The following is a 19584-nucleotide window of genomic DNA, read 5'->3' on the forward strand; positions in this document are numbered from 1 at the left end:
TTTAATTATATAAATGACGAAATACATTTCCAGGACAAAAGACCCAAAGTAGGAAATGATCTTTTCATATCCTGGCATGCCATTGTTCGTTCTTTCATACACCATTCTTTGTGGTACATGGAATACTCTAAATTCCATAATTATGAAGAGCTTTGAAACTTTGCGGGATCGCAAAGTCTAAAACTTCAAAGTATATTTTGCAACACCATGTGTTAAGCAGGTTCGAATGAGGCATCCAAACTAAGAAATCCTCAAGAGGAATTTTATTCCAACAAGTCTCTGGTATGCAGAAGTGCCTTAGCCAAGGCAGGTAAGTATAGTTCGACCAGAAACACTCAAGTCTGACGCATAAGGTCTGCCAAAAGGATTCAAAAAGTGTTTCTAACCCACATGTAGACCACGTCCCTAACAAACTTTCGTTTAAGATCCACTAGGGATGAATCAGCAATTCGGACTAAGAAGGAAATCCTTTCTTGGTTGCATGTTGCACTATTAAAATCCTTTGACCTAGAAAGGGGGCAAGGTGAAAGAACAAAGGGAATCAACAAACAAGACAACCCAAACATGTCAGACTGACATTAAAATCAAGAGGCCATTACAGGTATAATTGACACTTTCTCATCCTTAATCCGATCAATGCATTACCACAAGTCTAGGGCAAAAGTTTTTCCATGGGTTAAAAATTTAAAACCTACTATCAAGTAAGGTGGTACTTGATGTATATTTAAACTAACCTAAATAATAGATTAATTTAAACCAAATTAAACTTGCAAGCGTACGAATCAATTGTAATAACATATGCAAATCAATTGTAAATTAACACCAATTTAACCGATTAATCACGCTAGACTTTATTAAACAAACAAAGGATAAATTGAATTGAATAATCGAGTAATTGATTAAGACTAAATTAACAAGAAAAGGAGAAGACAATTAATTAAAATAAACACACGACACAAGAAAACCTAAGGTTATGAATTCACTAATAACAATCCTATTTACTTTTCCTAGAGCCAACTACTATCCAATTACCATGCCAATGTTAAAGGTTGTTATTTCTAAGGTATGAATTAATCTGTGGTCAGTCATCAACTCTTGTATCTTAATATGATAATTATATTCTATTGGTTAGGCATACAATTGAACACGTAAAAACCCATTAATCATAGAAGAATCATGTCAACCAAGTAGGACTAGCTTGATATTGGTCATCCTCACTAGTTTATCTATTCTTCTTAATCTTAATTCCAATAAACCAAATTGATTGGTCATCCTCATAGATTTATCTAACAATCTAGATGCAAAATTCCTAAAGGTGATCAATCATTAGGAATCCGAATCTAGAATAAAATACCCACAAAGATTAAGAATATAACATGGCATATAATGGGATAACAATTAACAAAGTATTTCACAAATATTCATGTCATAGCTTCATCATAAACCTTAGAAATAACTTAGTTACACATAGAAATAAAAATAAAAGAAAGATAGAACCAGAGTTCATAGCAAAGCACGCTCTTTTTCACAAATTGCGGAGATGGATTGTTAGGTTTCGAACTTACACGTATCATGATAAGGATACCTAAACGTGGGTTTAAACCAATTAGGAGCCATGGCCATGTCAACAACCGGTCTCCTAGAATTAAGGGATTATAGGAACGTTATACATAATCTCATTCAAACGTGCAGGATAATGGGTATTAACTGATCCCATGATAGCTGGGATCACGTTAGGAATATATTCTATAACGAATGCCCCTGCTCACTAGAAATACGTTCGATCACTAGACTATCACTAGTATTGGACATAAGGGTTATGTGAGTAGAAGATCTTCTGTGAGTATTCCCTTTAGTGCATTCATATTATTCTTTATGGCTTCTTGAAGTATGTGTATGCATATATATACTGATTCAATCACTTTGAACTAATATTTTATTTGTATATTGTAATCTTAGTTTGAGACTAAATATAAATGTCTATACTTCACAGTGTTCTTTAGTGATTGCAGAGTAAGGGAGGATCGTGTATGGATTTGTTTTCTTAGCGTAATTCATCGTATGAACCACATCAAAATGGGTTCATATTGAAATGTTAAACTGAGAAATCAGAAGCATGGGAATTTTATAGTTCATTTAATCATAACATGCATATAAGAACTTCTAAAGAAGACAACGTATGAATGGGTTCGATTAATGGATTAGGGCATAGTTTTTGGAGATTGGTTAACTATAGTTTTGATTCTTGTCTTAAGACCTGAGTTTTGAAATATTTTTAACAAATAACTAAATGGCTATGAATGGATTAAGTTTTGAAATATTTCCTCACCCAAAGGTGTTGTATCTAACTGTGTTTTTCCTTACCTCATTGTTTTTTTAACGTTTGTCTTCATGGCTTCTTCAGTGAATCCCACTTCAATGAATTTTTCCTCTATCGAGCCTCTAAGTGGGGGAAATTACAAAAAATGGAGATAGGATGTAGAGATCATCCTGGGACTAATGGACTACGATCTTTTATTTAGGGAAGATGAGCCACAAGACTGGATGACAATAACACCGTTGAACAAGGGCTAAAATTTGAAAAATGGGAGAACGCCTCGCGTGGCACTATTGGTTATCAAACGATCCATTGGTGAAGCTGTTAGAGGAGATATTCCTGCAACGGACAAAACAAAGGATTTTCTATAAGCAATTGATGCCAAATTCAAGGTTTCAGAGAAGGGAGAAATGAGGAATCTCATGACTACCTTGACAACTCTAAAAAATGATGGGAAAGGCATTGTCAGATAGCACATCCTGAAACTAGTGGAGGCTGCAGCAAAGTTCATAGACCTAGAGGTTCCCATTGATAATGCTTTTGTTGTTCATATGGCCCATCCCAGACACTTATGAACAATTGAAGACATCATACAACACACAAAATGAGAAGTGGAGCTTGAACGATCTCATTTCCATATGTGTCCAAGAGGAAAGCAGGATAAAAAATGTGTCAAATGAAGAAGTGAATGTCATAAAGGCTGAAACTGCGAGGAAGACTATCTTGACATCTGGTAAGCTATATAAACCCTTCTCCTATTCTCATGCTACTGGAAATGATACTCATTCATCCTCCAAGGGATCTCACGATTTTAAAGGCAACATTGAAAGTTTTAAATGCTACGTCTGCAAAGAATATGGCCACTTGAAGAGAGATTATGATAAACGAAAGAAATGGGCACCTAAGAAAAGGTAATAAAATTGAAAATGTTTTTGTCTATCTTAATGTTAATCTTGTTGAAGTCACTCCAGATTCTTAGTGGTTTGACACTGGTTATTCGGTGCATATTACCAATTCCTTGCAGGGATTCACAAGAAGGGAAATTTAAAGAAATGAGGTCTACAATGTTCACGTTGGGGATATGAATAAAGTAGTTGTGGAGGCAGTAGGCACCCTAAAGCTCAAGTTGTCAAGTGGTTTCATTTTGTAGTTGCTAGATGTTCTTTATGTTCCTAGGTTAACTAGAAGTTTAATTTCTACATCAAAGCTTATAAAAGACGGTTATGCTTTTGTGGGAGATGATGAAGGTGTACGGATTTACAAGAAAAATAATACGAATCTTTTGCTTGGTATTTGTTTTTTAAAAATGATCTTTGGAGGTTGAATTCTCAAGTAATGCTAAATACAAAAATTTTGGCGGTGGAATCAAATTTGTCTTTGAAAAGGTCTCTAGATGATGAAAGGTCTTCTATGCTTTGGCAGAGGAGACTTGGACATATTAACAAGAAAAGATTAGAATTTCTAGTTAAAGAACAAATGCTCCCAAAGTTGGATTTTAATGATATGCAAAATTGTATTGACTGATGGAAAGGGAAATTAACAAACACAAAGAAGACCGGTTCAGCAAGAAATCTTAACCTCTTAGAAGTCATCCACTCAGAAGTTTATGGACCTTTCCCCACATAAACAATTAGCAAAAATGCCTACTTTGTGTCTTTCACTGATGATTTTTTTTCAGTATACATATATATATATATATATGTCTTATATTCGAGAAAAATCAAGTGTTTGATTGCTTTAAAACTTTCAAAAAAGAAGTGGAAAAACAACTTGAAAAGACAATTAAAATCTTGAGATCGGACCATGAAGGGGACTATTATGGTAGGTAGTTAGAGAAAGGTCAACAAAAGGGTCCAATGGCTATGTTCTTGGATGAAAACGGGATTCAAGATCAGTATACCACTCCTGGAACACCACAACAAACAGTGTTGCCAAGAGAAAAAATAGGACTTTGATTGAGATGGTGAGATGCAGGATGAGTAGGACTGATCTTCCTATGTTTCTATGGGGTGAGGCGCTTAAAATGGCAAATTATATCTCCAACAGAGCCCCAAGTAAGTCAGCGCACAAGACTCCATTTGAACTTTGGACTTCAAGAAAGCCTAGTTTGAATCATCTTCACGTATAGGGCTTTAAAGCAGAAGCAAAAATGTACAATCCAAAGGAAAATAAACTTAACCCTAAGACTATAAGTTGTAGTTTTATTAGTTTTCCAGAGAGATCAAAAGGGTACAGGTTTTATGCTCCAACCCTACATACGAGAATATTTGAAACAAATAATGCAAGGTTTATTGCAGTGGAAGAATCAAATGGAAAAGAGGCTCGTGATTTTATTTTTGAAGAAGAAGAGGCTTTGGCAACAACTTCACCATCGTTATCAACAAAAATTGATTTTGGGACTATTGACACGCAACACCAAGTGCATGAAGATTTTTGTCAAACTGATTTTGGCGGGGCTACTGACTTCAGCATGCATCAAGCATTAGCAATACACAAATCTCCAACATGCAGCATAATGGAGATGAAAATCGTGGTACAATTGCCATGCAATCGGTGGTGTTCCCCATGATAATGAGGTAGCCTCAACGTGTAAGTCACCAATTTCTGGAGATTTTCTTGTTTATGCGGGAGAAGCTGACAAACTAGACAAGGCTGATGATGACTTACTTGAGTTTCAGCAAGCTAATGGAGATAAAATTGAACACAAGGATGGCATAAAGATTGATCCAGTCACCTTTAAGTAAGCAATGGCAAGTGAAAAGGCTGAATAATGGAAAATAGCTATTCAAGAGGAAATGCACTCTATTTATTTGAATCAAGTATAGGTTTGGTCTTGATAAAAGCACATGAGTCTATAAAACCCATTGGGTGAAAATGGGTATATAAAACGAAGAAAGATTCAAGAGGAAAGGTTGAGAGGCATAAGGCAAGACTAGTTGCCAAGGGGTATACTCAGAGGGAAGGATTGGATTACTCCGATACATTCTCACTAGTTTCTTCAAAGGATTCTCTCATAATCATCCTTGCTATAGTTGCTTACGACAATCTAGAACTCCACCAAATGGACTTGAAAACTGTGTTTCTTAATAAAGTCCTAGATGAGGAGATTTACATGGTCCAGCCACCTGGATTTGTTGAAATGGGGCAAGAACAAATGGTGTGTAAACTGAGGAAGTCGATTTATGGGTTGAAACAAGCTTCTAGGCAGTGGTTCTTAAAGTTTGATGAGAAAGTAAATAGTTTTGGATTTGTTGAAAATAAAGTTGACGATTGCTTGTATCTCAAGGTATGTGGCTCGAGGTTTATCTTTCTAAACCTATATGTTGATGACATTTTATTAGCAAGCAATGATCTTAATCTCTTGTTGGAAACAAAGAAATTGTTGTCACGAACATTTGAAATGAAAGATATGGGTGAGGCTTCTTTTGTTTTGGGCATAGAAATTATTTGTGATAAAAATATATGTATTTTGGGTCTTTCACAAAAGACTTACATTGAGAAAATGCTAAAGAGGTACAACATGCAAGAGTGTTCAAAGGGTGAAGCACCAATGAGCAAAAGCGATAAGTTGAACAAGTCTTAGTGCCAAAGTAATGAGATTGAAATGCGAGGGATGGCAAACAGGCCATACGCGCCCATTGTTGGTAGTCTAATGTATGCTCAAGTGTGCACTAGACCGGATTTGGCTATTGCCATAAGTATGCTTGGGAGATTTCAAGCAAATCCAGGAGAAAAGCATTCGACAATAGCCAAAAAGGTTATGAGGTACCTACAAAGAACAAAAGATTACATGTTGGTGGATGGGAAAACTGAGAAATTAGAATTGGGTGGCTATTATGATTCTGATCTTGCAGGTTGTGAGGATGACATGAGGTCTATGAGTGGGTTTATTTTTCTTTTAGCTAGCGGTGCAATATCTTGGAGAAGTGCAAAACAAAAGACCTTGGCTACTTCAACAATGCAAGCAGAGTACATTTCATGTTTTGAAGCCACACAACAAGTTGGCTTCTTGAGGAATCTCATCACATGAATGAAGATTGTTGAAAGCATAACAAGACCAATTGTCATTTTCTGTGACAATAAGGCATCAATGTTCTTCTCTAAAAACAATAACAAGTCCTATGCAGCGAGCTTGACGGATGTAAAGTATCAGTCAGTGAAAGAAAAGGTGAAGGTTGGGATAGTTTCTTTTGAGCATGTTAATACCTCAGATATGCTAGTAGATCCTCTCACAAAACCACTTGGAGTTGGAGTGTTTAAAGACCATGTAACATGCATAGGTGTTGTTAAGTCTTTTGATGCTTTTATGATGCATGCATGAAGGTTATTTTCTTTCATCATTTTTCTATTTTTCATGAAAATTTGAATAAGCATGGATTATTGCATTCATATATTGGTTTTTAAACAATGAATTCAAGACGATTGTTTCAGTTATTATGTGTGTGAACAAATATATATGATGTGTTTGAAATGATGAATTACTAATCAAACCGAGGTTTAATGAGTTGGTTATTGTAAAAGGCTTATCATTGGAGCCAAATAAAGGCTTGACAATGACGTCTAGTTTGATCAATGAGAGTGTAAATAGTAGACATGTTAAATATGTTTGTTTGCTCTATTAATATCATGCATGAGTAGTTTTGGGGGATGTGATCTCAGAGTGTTACTACAAATTATGAAGTATGAATTTTCTGGGGTTTAATTCTTTGAAGCTATTCATGGCAGATATGAGTTGTTGTATGGTTGACATGACTCAAGCAATCATTTAAGGCATTTGTTTAATGTGTTGGACAAGGAACATGATAAGTGGAAGTTCAAAAGTGGGAGAATGTTAGGTTTTGAACTTACATGTATCATGATAAGGATACCTGAACGTGGGTTTAAACCAATTAGGAGTCATGGCCATCTCAACACCTGATCTCCTAGAATTAAGGGATTATAGGAACGTTATACATAACCACATTTAAGCATTCAAGTTAATGGGTATTAACTGATCCCATGAAAGCTGGGATCACGTTAGGAATAAACTCTATAAATTTGATTGTCCCTGCTCACCAAAAATACGTACACTCAATCACTAGTATTGGACATAAGAGTTGTGTAAGTAGACGACCTTCTATGTATTCTCTTCAGTTCATTCATACTATTCTTCATGGCTTCTTCAAGTATGTATATGCATATATATACTAATTCAATCACTTTGAACTAACATTTTATTTGTATGTCATAATCTTAGTTTGAGACTAACAGCTTAATCTAACATGGATGTGGGGTGATGTCAGGATCTCTAGAGAGAGCTTAGGACAACTCCTAAACAATTAATGACACAAACTAGGAAAGAATCCATCTGGGCTTGGGAAACACCTAATTTGTCTTGCACCCCAAATTTGGGGTTGATTTATTTCCTGAACAATTATGTAAAAATATGGGAAATATAGCTTTATCTCTTATCATTCTGAGTATATATAGGACACCTTAGGAAAAATCAGGAAAGCCTTCAAATCTTCATTCTCCCACAGCTGCGCAATTTAGACGAGAAAACAACTTGTACGGGATTGATTTGTAACACTGGAATGAATGGCTTCATGGAGAATTATGAAATTCAAGCACAACAATCTTCAGCCTCATAGCTTCCTTCTCCAATTGGCCTTGCATAAAAAATCCTCCGGAACTTCAAATTATCACCAAAAAGGTCCTGAGTTTGCAGATTGGTTAAACTTAAGGAAAGGAACGTAATAAGGCTCTTTTATAATCAATTCCTTAACAAAACTTAGGGATAATTAACATGAAAATATGATAAATAATGCACCTATCAGTACTCCGGATATCGTGATGGGAAACTTTATAAACACTAAGTCTGGGAGGTGATGTTGATTAGCCGAATCAACGTCACTGAGGGGTTTTTTGATAAACTCTGTCTCGGGTCTACAAGCTTACTCGTGTTTTGCCTTAATATTCCTTACTTCAAAGTTAGCATACTTCCAAAAGATTGATAGATTAAACTATATTCCGTGATTATGGAGCAAAGGATGAAACTTCCAAGTGTTTTCTCTAACATGCTTAATGGCTTGAGTAAAATAAACTTAGCAATATATTCCTAAGGCATCTAGGTCATTCTAAGAATATATAGGTGCAATCCACCTCACATCCAACATTTTAGCTATGTATCTGGAACTTCAACCAAGGGTTTATAATATAATTCAGAACTCCGAAAGATCAAACCTTTAATAAGGGAGCAGGACTAGTCGGACTTGGCTAGCTCTAGATCAACAAGAAGTTCGAAAGTCATTCTGACGCACATTCCAGAGAAGTTACTCTATGATGAATCACTCATGGTCCGTTGGTAACTATCCATCTTTGAAGCGGAGCACATTCTCAAAAGCATAGTTAGGGGCATGTGGGACCATGATATGTGGAAATAATGATCAGAATGCCCGAAGCCCATGGAGTGTTGTCCGATAGAATAAGCTTAGGCCTATTAATGATATTACTTATCTCCCAAGTAAGAAAACCTCATTAAGGTCAAATTAGGGTATCTTGGGGGTTAGGCGATACAATCATGATTCTAGGATGATTGTGTATCTTATCCTAGATTTCCTCCTAGATTATCTCCCGATTTGATGAAGATTACTTTCCCTACAAGGATTCTCAAGATCCCTATAAATACACTAGCATGGGTATTTATCAAGGGGACATCACATTTCCTTTTCTCTACAGCAAACATATTCTTTACAACACACATATTCTCTCTATGTCTAGCAGAGACCCTCACGTCACCACATACGTGCATACATATCCATGGAAAACTCATCTCTCAAAGCCCTGCCATAGGCTATTCGTCAAGGATGGTTCACACCATTCTTTCTCAAAACTACACTGATGCTCATTCCCATATTCAACCACACCCCCCAATCAACCTCATTTTCCCCTCATCAGAGATCATGGAAAGTCCGACTAGATTTCACCTTCATCCACAGATGTGCATGAATTTGTTCCAATAGTAATGGTTTGATGTATCTTGTTTGAGGCTAAGTCGGTCGAGCTCATGCTCAAGATGTCTAGTGTGTTTAGCAAGCTTGCGTCAAATATAGGTTTTAGAAAAAACATATGAGGCCTCATCATCATCGTCTCAACCATCTCTTCTGGAGGTCGAAAGTCAGTTGGTTTGGTGGTCAAATAATAGCCACAATTGTTAATTTCTGGCAACCGAGATTTATTTCCACCTCCCGGGGTGCCATAGGGTCTAGCGTGATGGAAACATGATAATCATGTGCCAGTTCCATGCCCAAAAGCAGAATTTCCGAATTTGTACACATTTTTTCCATTGTTGTTTTCTTCTAAACAGAGTGATTTTGATGGTCATGAACTGTATAGGATTTTTTTTTAATCACACTTAACATGCCTAAATGACCCTAAAAATTTCAAAGGTTACGTATCTATTGCACTAACTACGTTCTTCTTGTGAATGTGGGTGTGCCAACTCTCAACTGGGTTCGGTCGTGTGAATATATTAGATGTGGTGTTGGTGGTATCAAATGTGCTGCTTGCTTCTCTACTTAGCAAATACAACTGAGAAAGGAACACTCTCGGCCTAGGGCTCTAGAACCTGAAAACAAGGTTAATTATTCACTACAAAGTTCAAGATATTTTGTGCCAAGTTCAGCAACTTCAACTATATTTGTGAGAATATAATTGCACTGTATCAGTATCAAATTGTAAGGGCAAAGATACTCAAAATAAATGAGTGTCTTTATTGTGAATGTTGTTCGACTGTCTAAATGCCAAACTCTTAAATGTACTTATGAGTAACCGATCATAGAACACCTCACTTCGCTAATGAAGTGACCTCTTTTGGTGAAAGAATCAAAGTCACTTCGCTAGCTAAGACTTGGATAGATAATCGACTAAACTAAAAGTACTGTTGTTCCACCGAACTGAAGGTACTCCTAGACGATTAGTTCTACAACTCTAGTGATGTTCCAACAATGCTCCAACGAATTGAATATGTGTTGGTGGAGCGGTTATGATAATTAGTATTTTTCTCAAGGTTGTGAAAAGTTTTGTGTAGAGCAAGGTTTTACGCATAGAGCACTTGAATTGCTTATTGAGTTGAAATGCCTTTCATGTTGTAAAACCACTTCTATTTAAGGGGGTGGGTTTCGTGATAACTAAGCTTGCCGAGGTAAAGTGTTGATAGGAATATGCCTTTTCAACATACACTTGGATACCTTTAGAAATTATCTCTTAAATCCCTTTTTTTAACAGAAATCAACCTTTATCTAGTTTCGGCTTCTTCGACTTGAACTAGGATTCTATATATAGTTCCCTTATGCACTTAATTTATTTTTATCTAATTAGTGACAAGTTTTTATTACTAGCATAATTTGAGCCGTATCAAAACCCTACTTGACCCTTAGAAATCTTATTTCAACTAGGACTCAAACAAGCCACACCTAAGTCTAATCCCTTAGCAATCTTACCTCCATTAGGACTCGGTCGAATCATGCTTTTCTGGGCTGAGAACCAACTATCCTGAACAATTATCATTGGGCCGAGAGTCACGGCCTTCCCACTCAAGCTATCTTTCCTCCACCCAAATCCTACATTTCAGGCCCAAACACATGTGCAAACTCAATGGTGTACCAAAAAATTACGGAAAATAAATAGGCTTTTTAGTGAAAATGGTCTCTGAGATTGGCATAACTCATTATTTTGGTCCCTAAGATTTAAATCAATAGAAGTGGTCCTTGAGATTGTCCACCATCTATCATTTTGGTCATTCTATTAAAAAGCCCTGTTAGATTGAGGATATTTTTGTCAAATCAAACTCTCCACTTTCTTTTTCACCATTTTCTCTCATTTCTATCGTCTTTTCGAACTAAATCCTCATCTTTCTCATCAATTTTTCCTTGTCAGCCGTATGAGAAAAGAAGAAAACAAATGGATGTCACTGCACAATGGATGAAAACAAGCTACAACAATTTTTTTCTTGCTTTTTTGGATATTTTTTAAATTCTTCAAACTTCTAAATATCTTCCTCTTGAAGCTAAGAAAGTCATAGGTAATAACAAAAATAGATGAAGCTAAGCTATAGGCTTGGTGTGGCTATGTGGAACACCAGGAGCAGGTCCAAATTGCTTCACGGCTTCACGAGCATTCTTAGGTCCTCAAGAATCATGTTCTAGCCAAGAGGGACCATATTCCCACCACCACAAGCAATCTTACCCTCCTTTTCGATCATATACTTAATCAATTGAGAAAGGCACAGAGGGGCCGTGTTCAACTTGCTAATAAACAACCTCTTCATAATGACGGCATTGAACTTGCTGCTTGTCCTCCTCACCAGAAACTGATACTCTTCAATAAAAATAGAAGGTTGATTTGACAAAAATACACTAAATTTAATTGAGTTTTTTAACATAAGGTCAATTGTTCAATCTCAATGGCCACTTCTATCGATTTTAAATCTCAGAGACCAAAGTGATGAGTTTGCTCTTAGGGACCATTTTAAACAATAAATAAATAAAATAAATATATGTTAAAGGGTTTTTATCACAAACGATCCCTGAAATTTACTCAACTCATAAAGATGGTCCCTAAAATTGAAAATCGATAAATGTAGTGCCTGAAAATAGATGTTTGAAATTAATGTGGCCTTTCCCTCACAATTTGGTCAAAAATTGTGTTATGTGCTGATGTAGCAAATAAGTGGGTTCCACAAGACTAATTAATATTGCCATGTGGATTAGAAATACTTTAAAATAATAAAAGCATTTTTTTTTTGGATAATTAAAAACTTCAAAAAAAAAAAAAACAATCATCTTCTTCTTTGACCCAAGGAAGCTACACCCGTCCACTTCAGCTTCGAATCAGGAACTATATGCTTGATATCCAAAAGCCCAAAGCCCCTAATATCGCATCTACCACACAAAATTCAAATACAAAATTAAAAAATTAAATAAAAAATGTGTTAGATACCAATTCCAGTAACTAGTTCAACCTTAACTTGCAGCTAGAGTAGTAGAGAATGGAAAGAGGAAGAAGATGGAAATATTTTTGTAAAATTATTTTTTAATTCTGATTTCATTTCTAACTGTTGCAACAAGAGAGAGAGAGAGAGAGAGAGAGAGAGAGAGAGAGAGAGAAAGAGAGAGAAAGAGAGTTTTATAGTACTAACAAACCCTTCCTATGAGAACCAGCCACATGGCACACAACATAAACTCCTTAACAAACTGCATAAAAGAAAGGCAAATTACATAATGACCCCAAAACATTACATTTTGACCCTCAAGCATTACAATTCCATCCAAAATCTTGTTACTTGTGATCAAGGCAATCAACGAACATAACAATGCTTCCCCCTTGAAAAATAACCTTGTCCACAAGGTTCAAACTAGAAAGTCATGGTATCTTGTCTTGAAAGCATCAAAGTCCTCCCATGAAGCCTCAGTTGCTTCCTATCCATGCTATTGCACCAGTAATTGTACTCCAGCTGCATTTCCCTTCTTATACATCCTTCTAGCCAAGATTGCATGAGGTAGGTTATGCACCAATTCATCATCTGCCACAATAGGTAAGTTAACACTTGGAACCACTCATTCCCCCAGTTCCTTCTTGAGGCATCTTACAAGGAATAAAGGACGTATTTTTGTTCCTTCAGGTAACTTCAACTTATAAGTTACCACACCAATTTTTTCCCAAACTTCATAAGGGCCATAAAACCTAGGCTATAGTTTGTGATAACTGTGTGCAACAAGTGTTTGCAACTGATAAGGAACTAGCTTCTGGTAAACCCAATCCCCCACATTGAATGCCTCTCAGTTTTTCTTTTATCAGCCTGAATTTTCATTCTATTTTGTGAAAGTTCCAAGTTATGCTTAAGAATAGCTAGTATGTTATCCTTTTCTACCAGACTTTGTTCCACATAATCCATCTTTGCAGTTCCTACTTCATATGAAGGTATATGAGGTGGGGGAATGCCCATAGACCAGTTCAAAAGGTGTAAAACCTGCTGATATGTGATGTGATGTATTGAAACACCACTCAGCCCAAGGCAACCAATTCACCTATTTCTTAGGTTACCCCCCAATGAAACACCTTAAGTAGGTCTCCAAACACATATTCATAACCTCAGTTTGCCCATCACTCTGAGGGTGATAACCATAACTCATGCATAGTTTTGAACCTTGTAGCTTGAAAAACTCTTTCCAAAAAGCACTAATGAACATAGGATCTCTATCACTTACAATAGAGTTAGGCATTCCATGCAATTTGAACACAAACTCAATGAAAACTTGAGCCACAGTTCCTGCAGTAAATGGATGAGAAAGAGCAATGAAGTGTGCATATTTAGAAAGTCTATCCATAATAACCATGATCACAGTTTTCCCTCTACATTTTGGTAAGCGAACTATGAAATCCATGCTAATGTCAAACCAATTCTTTTATGGGATGGGTAATGGTTGTAATAGGCCAAGAGGTGCTATGCTTTCCACTTTGTTTTGGTGACAATACCACATTTAACCACAAAGTTTCTAATTTCTCTCTTCATCCCATGCCAATAGAACCCTTTTTTGATCCATTGATAGGTTTTTACCACCCCCTAATGACCTGCTCTAGGAGTAGAGTGACATTCTGTAATAATCTTGTGTCTCCAAGGTGATGTAAGGCTCAACACTATCTTCTTCTTATAGCACAAGAATACATTATCCAATGTGTATTTAGAGACTACAACATTATCACTACCTGTTTTAGAACTGTCAAGCACATGTTTAACTCTTTCCATAATCCACTTATCATTTTCAGAACTCTTCCTTATGTGATCCATCTAACCAAAATAAGGGTAAGATATTGCAGTGACTTCCATGTCAGAGTTAATAAGATTTTCCACAAGATTAGAGTTAATACCTAGTATTCTAGAGAGTCCATCAACCACTGTGTTTTTTACTTCATTCCTATACTGAATCTCATAGTCAAATCCAGGAGTTTTGAAACCCATTTCTGCTAAAAAGAGTATTAGCTCTCTGACTTGGAAAATACTTGAGATTGTTGTGATCAATCTTAATTATGAAGTGTTTCCCTTGCAAATAGTTCTACCATTTTTTCACAGCATGAATTATTGCAATCAATTCTCTTTCATAGGTGGAAAGAGCTTGGTTCTTAGGTCTCAATGCCTGGCTGGTGAAGGCAATTGGTCTGTTATTTTGCTGCAGTACTGCCCCAATTTGATTGTCTAAAGCATCACACTCCAATTCAAATGGTTCATTGAAATTAGGTAGTGCCAATACCTGAGGTAAAGACATAATCTTCTTGAGTTTTTCAAAGGCTTCCAAGGCATCCACTCCTTAACATAATCCATCTTTTTGGTGAGATTGTACAAGGGCTAACATATTTTTCCATAACCATGAACAAACTTCCTGTTGTAACCAGTAAGTCCCAGAAACCCTCTCAATTCCTTGACATTCCTTGGCACAGGCCAATCAGTAATTGCCTGTAATTTACTAGGATCTGCAACCACACAATCTTTAGACACAATATGGCCTAAGTATTCCACTTTTCTTTGACCAAATGAGCATTATGATTTTTCCAAGAACAACTAATTGCACTGCAATATCTAAAAAAACCTATTGTAAATGAACCAAGTGGTCTTCCCAAGACTTGTTGTATATTAAGATGTCATAAAAAAATACCAACACAAATTTCTTGAGAAATGATTTGAAGAGATCATTCATCAGATTTTGAAAAGTGGCAAGTGCATTAGTAAGACCAAAAGACATGACTAAGAACTCATAATGTCCTTCATGAGTCCTAAATGCAGTATTGGCTATGTCTTATTTGTTCAGCAATATCTGGTGATAACCTAATCTTAGGTCAAGCTTTGAGAAATATATAGCTCCATGCAGCTCATCAAGCATATCATCAATTAAAGGAATGTGATATGTATCCTTGATTGTAAGAGCATTAAGCTCCTTATAATCACTACATATCCTTCATGTGCCCTCTTTCTTTTTCACTAGCAGCACTAGGAATGAAAAGGAACTATGACTAGGTCTTATAAACCCAGCTTTCAATAGCTCTTAAACTGCTTTCTCAATTTATGTTTTCTGTAAGGGACCACAATGATAGGGTCTGATATTTGGTGGTTTTGCTTCTGGTACCAATGGTATGTGATGATCATGAACTCTGGAAGGTGGTGGTTTAGAGGGTAAAACAAAGATTTCCTCAACCTACCCCAATAAACATTGTTGCCTGTAGTTGAGACCAAGTAAGATCACTATCTTCAAGCTTTTCCCCTTTCATCAAATATAAGAATAACCCTAAATTGGAATTGTAAATATCCTTATCAAGGTGTTGCAGAGAAATTTCTTGAATCAATGGCATTGTAGTAGGGCTATGATGCAACTTATATTGCTAATTATCTTTTATAAACTCCATAGTCAGCATCTGGAAATCCCAAGGGACATGACTAATTAAGGAGAGCCATTGGACCCCAAGCACAATGTCACAGCCCCCTAAAGGCAAAGTGTAATGACCTACTGCACAATTATACCCTTTTATAGTGAGTGAAGTTGATTTACAACACCCTGAACTTTTGGCCTTCTCTTCATCCGCTATCATCACCTCAAATGCTTTGGTGGGATGAACTTGCTGCCCCCATTGCTTAAGCAATTTAGAATCAATGAAATTGTGTGTACTGGTAGAATCCAAGAGGATTTTCATAGCCTGACCATTAACAACATCATCCACCTTCATGGTTTGGATAGCATGCCTAGCCTTGGTACCATATAATGCACATTCATTGAGCTCCATAGAAAAAGCTCAGGTTGTATCGCAACAGATTCATCATCAGGCAATTCATCATTAACAACATCAAGCATCAACAATTGTTTTAGTTCACATTTATGTCCTCTAGTCCATTTATCAGTGCAAAACCAGCACTAACCCTTTTCCCTCTTCCTTTGAATCTCTTCCGGAGTGAGTTTCTTAATGGCCAAGTTTCCCATTGAGGCACCGAATATGTAGTAAGAGTATAGACTACGTGTGGGGATTTAATTGGTAGGGCTGGCTTAGGAGGAAACACTTCTAACTTAGAATGCTTGGTATCCAATTGGACATCAAGAGCAATTTCTTCATAAACATTGGTAGGTTTCAACAATTTAATATCAAATTTCAGTTCTTGTTTAAGTGCTTCGAAGAAGCAACTTTTAAGCAGAATTAGACCAAGGTCAGTAGTTTGAGTAGCTAAACGACGAAACTTGGTAAGGTATTCACGAATGGTACCTATTTGGTGAAGTTCGAACAATGCCTCGACACTGTCCTCAAATTCGTAAGAGCCAAACTCATGGAAAAAAACACAAGTGAATTCCTCCCAGCTCGGAGTAGTATGAACACAATCAAGCCAACGAAAGCACTGTAAATCTCCCCATCCAAATGAAAAGAAGCAGTGAGAACACGATGATCAGCATGAGTGTTATAGAAGGAAAAATACTGCTTAGCTTTGAAAATCCAAGTAAGAAGATCATCTACCTCAGTGAATCTGGGAAAATCAAGCTTATGAGACCACTGAGGACGTTGTGGGGGATCACTACAATCATGGGTCGGGCTTTTAGGTCGTTCAAAGGGGCCAAAATTGGGAAGATCTAGTTTTTTAGGCACCACAATGTGGGATAGACCTTCCCCAGGACCACGATAATAGAGTTCATGTCGGAATTGCTCGAAGTGCATCTGGAGTTTGGTATCCAAGATGTTAGCAATCGATTCTTCGATCAAAGAAGGAATGGCAGCCATGAAGGCTTCCAACTCGGCCACTCGAGCATCCATAGCAGTGAAGCGGTGGTGGTAGTGTGGCGGGGCATGCACAAAAGGGCAACCAGGATCGGAGGCTGATATCAATGTTAGATACCAATTTCGGTCACTAGTTCAACCTTACCTTTCAACAAGAGTACCAGAGACTGGCGAGAGGAAGAAGATGGAAATATTTTTTGTAAAATTATTTTTTAATTCTGATTTCATTTCTAACCGTTGCAACAAGAGAGAGAGAAAGAGAAAGAGAGAGAGAGAGAGAGAGAGAGAGAGAGTGTGTGTGTGTGTGTGTGTGTGTGTGTGTGTGTGTGTGTGTTACTTTTTAATTCTGATTTCATTTATAACCGTTGCAACAAGAGAGAGAGAGAGAGAGAGAGAGAGAGAGAGAGAGAGAGAGAGAGAGAGAGAGAGAGAGAGAGAGAGAGAGAGAGAGTGTGTGTGTGTGTGTGTGTGTGTGTGTGTGTGTGTGTGTATTATAGCACTAATAAACCCCTCTAATGTGTGTATTATAGCACTAATAAACCCCTCTAATGTGATACTGCCACATGGCACACAACCTAGACTCCATAACAAACTGCATAAAAGAAAGGCAAATTACATAATGACCCGAAAACATTACTTGGATGGGAGAGGAAGAAGATGATGAACAATCATTTTTTTTTCTTTTTTTATTTAAGTTTTTAATTATATAAAAAAAATATTTAAATATTTTAAATCCACATAGCAATATTTAATTATATTGGTGAGACCCAGTTATGTGCCACATCAACACATAATATAATTTTTTACGGAATTATAACGAAATGACCACATTGATTTGCAACACCAATTTTCAGGGACTACATTGATTGATTTTCAATTGCAAGGACCATCTTGATAAGGTGATTTAAGTTCAGAGACCATTTGTAATAAAAACCTTACGTTAAAAACCATTAAAATGTTAGTAAGGAATGCATAAGATTGTACTGTACATGCCGTACTGTGTTGGAAATCATCAAGTCTCGTGTTTGTCTTTTCTTAATTTTAATAAGTAATGTGAAAACCGAAAGGGGTTGATCAAAACTTGACGCCCAGAAGAAACTCCCAAGAATTAGACTTGGTGCCAAGAATTAGAGGCTTCGTTCTAACAATTAAGGACTTGGTCTCGGTAAACCATCAAACGCACAAATGGAAGGGCAGAGAAGAAAATCAGTTGAAGTAGAGATGCTAGAAGAAAATTAGGGGTCCAACCTGGTCTGAAATGGTCCTTCGATTATAAAATATATGGTAATGCTAGGGAGATTAAGGGTATGTTTGGAAGTGTGCTTCTACAATGACTGAAAGCGTTTTTGATGAAAATTCTTTTGAAACCAATCTTTAGTAATTAATAATGTAAGTTAGTCTTGAAAAAGCACTTGTAAGTCCTTCCTGGAAGAAGCACATAATTGGTGCTTCTTCCAAAATGCACTTCAAGTGCTTTTGGAACCTTTTCACCAATAGTGTTTTTTAGTCATTATAAAAACATTTCCAAACATGCCCTAAATTTGTAAACTAAACTTTCTAAACATAATGTTATGGAAGTTGATGATTGAATATTACTTAAATGTTGATTAACGTGCTTATTTTTTATTGGTGACGCATCATTTAAATCTAAATCTCGAAGCTTTGTGTCGCATTGTCAAAGAATTAATTATTTTGTGTAAGTGAATGCTGGTATGATCCAAAGGGAAAATGGTGGCAGCATCACTGTGCTTGAATCAGGAGAGTCCATGTACAAAAGAATACTTCTAATATGAAAACGAAATGAAAACGAAATGAGATAGAGGAAACTCCAAAAATCTTTGATCAATGATTAAACAAATGCAGAGGCCACATGTAAAGGACCGACGAAATTTTCGGATCTCTCACTTGGAATGTCGTTTATTTATTTAAAACTTGATTTGAATTTAAATTTCAAATACAATCTGAGACAAGTTCGTTTTATATACCTTTGGGTGACAACTTTTAAAAAATGATTGACAAAATGTCTATCAAGCTTAACAAACGATCTAGTTTAGTACAAAATGTTAAAAGCAAAAAATCAAACAAATTAACCTTGAAGATTTCGTGTATCAGATAACTACAAGGGTGGAGCCAGCTAGTGGTTGCCCAAGGCTCTAGGCCACCTCAAGTTTTAAAATATGAAAATTTTTGGTGTTAAAAAGAAGCATGTTATGAAAAACTAAGTCTAATATTGCACAAAAGAGAGAAAGTTAGCGTACCCCAACACCTAAATTTCACTACATACTACAACAAAAATAAATTTGTCCACCCCTTTACAAATTCCTATCCGTCCTTAGATAATTAGATTATTAATCTTGTGGGTACATATATTTTAATTAGGCAATAAACTCAAAGTCAAATGCAATATGTTTAAATTAAATCTTTTGAACTAAAAAAATGAATGTGAATATCAACAAAAGTAACAAATCAACGCGTGCCAATTG

This window comes from Malus domestica, chromosome 16, assembly GCF_042453785.1.
Source record: "Malus domestica chromosome 16, GDT2T_hap1".
Classification (NCBI taxonomy): Eukaryota; Viridiplantae; Streptophyta; class Magnoliopsida; order Rosales; family Rosaceae; genus Malus; species Malus domestica.